At 49.9% G+C, this 2,500-nt stretch overlaps 1 non-coding gene across 1 annotated transcript; it reads left to right on the top strand.

The window, feature by feature from the left end:
- Window positions 1–1,857: 1,857 nt before the first annotated feature.
- LOC125772722 (5.8S ribosomal RNA) lies at window positions 1,858–2,015 on the top strand. The gene has a single exon (XR_007419590.1). It is a non-coding gene; the product is annotated as a 5.8S ribosomal RNA (ribosomal RNA).
- The last annotated feature ends 485 nt before the right edge of the window (window positions 2,016–2,500 follow it).

The following is a 2,500-nucleotide window of genomic DNA, read 5'->3' as shown; positions in this document are numbered from 1 at the left end:
TCGCTTGCTATGTGTCAGAATTTGTTGAAAGCCAACTCGTTCGTTGTACACTTTGATGGGTGACCATCACTGTGTCTCCGTGCCGAGCTAGATCTCCCCTAGCCGTAAGGCACTTGAACGCCCCTTCGACGACGAGTTGCATGTGTGTGGTATGTGTCAGAATCTGGTGAAGCTTTCTGCATGTGATGTGCCTTGTGTGGATCCGTGGCCATTGCATTGTGTCTGGTGCTTAGATACCCAGACACTTAGAACGCTTGCGCGGAAAGCAAACTCGATCGTTGTACACTTTGATGGGTGACCATCACTGTGTCTCCGTGCCGTGCTAGATCCCCCCTAGCCGTAAGGCACTTTGAACGCCCCTTCGACGACGAGTTACAAGAGTGTGGTATGTGTCAGAATCTGGTGAAGCTTTCTGCATGTGATGTGCCTTGTGTGGATCCGTGGCCATTGCATTGTGTCTGGTGTGTAGGTACCCAGACACTTAGAACGCTTGCGCGGAAAGCAAACTCGATCGTTGTACACTTTGATGGGCAACCATCACTGTGTCTCCGTGCCGTGCTAGATCTCCCCTAGCCGTAAGGCACTTTGAACGCCCCTTCGACGACGAGTTACAAGAGTGTGGTATGTGTCATAATCTGGTGAAGCTTTCTGCATGTGATGTGCCTTGTGTGGATCCGTGGCCATTGCATTGTGTCTGGTGTGTAGGTACCCAGACACTTAAGCAAACTCGATCGTTGTACACTGTGATGGGCGAGCATCACTGTGTCTCCGTGCCGTGTAAGAGCTCCCCTGGCCATCAGGCACTTGAAAGGTCCTTCGACGACGAGTTACAATAGTGGTGTGTTAGATACGTCAGGTGATGGTATCTACTGTTGTGCAATACGTATCCGGCCACGGCACGGAACGAACGGGAACTGTGGTGCAGACATACAAAGAGTTAAGCCTATTAGTCATTAACTCTAAGGACGGGGCCATGGGGCGGTACGCAAAGGATACGGATGAGCGAGTATGCAGGCCCAATACTCAATAGCTCGATCCGATCCAAGCACATGAGTTGACTGCGGCGCCAGGTTAACCAATGTGCTAGATTCTATTTGGCCAGTAGAATCTTGTGTCTTATGCGATTTGATACCAAGACACCAGAACGAAAGTTAGTTGAAGAGTTATTAAACTCTTATGAAGTATGGTTGTGCAATCACAACTTATGACTTTAACCTATAAAGTGGATATGGACTTGCAATTATAACATGGAATCTCTACACACCCCATGAGCTCGATCCAATCCACGCACACGAGTTGCCTGAGTAGCGACAGGTATACCGATGTGCAATACGTATCCGGCCATAGGCACGGAACGAACAGGAACTGTGGTGCAGACATACAAGGGCCATGGGGCGGTACGCAAAGGATACGGATGAGCGAGTATGCAGGCCCAATACTCAATAGCTCGATCCGATCCAAGCACATGAGTTGACTGCGGCGTCAGGTTAACCGATGTGCAATACGTATCCGGCCATAGGCACGGAACGAACAGGAACTGTGGTGCAGACATACAAGGGCCATGGGGCGGTACGCAAAGGATACGGATGAGCGAGTATGCAGGCCCAATACTCAATAGCTCGATCCGATCCAAGCACATGAGTTGACTGCGGCGCCAGGTTAACCGATGTGCTAAGAGAGTTGTTCCTGGGCCTTCAAAGTGACTTCAAAACTATCTTAGCGAATGGTGGCCATGGGCGTAGACATGAGCCACAAGTCACAAGGCCTGGGACTATTGGGTAATAAAGACAACTTAGTCAGAAAGTTAGTCTTTGGACGTACCACCGGGATTGTGTTACATTGGGAACCTTACTATAAAACCCTAGGCAGGGGATCACTCGGCTCATGGATCGATGAAGACCGCAGCTAAATGCGCGTCACAATGTGAACTGCAGGACACATGAACACCGATAAGTTGAACGCATATTGCGCGTCGGACGATTAAACCCGGCCGATGCACACATTCTTGAGTGCCTATCAATTCCTTGATATACAACAAACCAAACTTCAGGGTGGAGCGTGCCACAATAGAACACTATGGCGAGCAGCCCGTCTAGTGTCGTGGGGGAAACACGCTTCCACACTGTGCATAATGGCGTGCTCGGGACCTTTGTTGGGACCGCAGGGCGCTGAAAGTAAAGGGGTGAACCGCATAAATCGCACGCACGTAAACGCGCACACACACAAATAGAGTGAGACGTATCGTAGGATACCGCTAAGAGTACGTTGTGAAACATGGGGAAATTCAATCGAAAACCTCTTTGATGTCCAAGATTTCGTTGACCGTATCCGTCGTAATACTGGATCAACGTGCTTGGGGGAAAACGTCAAAGGGTTTTATAATAGTGGTGCATGATTAACCCATCGATGCCCGAGGGGAACATGTTGTCCAATACAATAGTGGTGCAGTTGGCTCGACATGCTCGGGGGGAGACATCGTGGGTCCAAGTCGACCAAGTCG

The sequence above is a fragment of the Anopheles funestus genome (genome assembly GCF_943734845.2).
Source record: "Anopheles funestus chromosome X unlocalized genomic scaffold, idAnoFuneDA-416_04 X_unloc_100, whole genome shotgun sequence".
In the NCBI taxonomy this organism is placed as follows: Eukaryota; Metazoa; Arthropoda; class Insecta; order Diptera; family Culicidae; genus Anopheles; species Anopheles funestus.
Note: the sequence above shows the minus strand (reverse complement) of the source record. Positions and strands in the feature narration are given on the sequence as shown.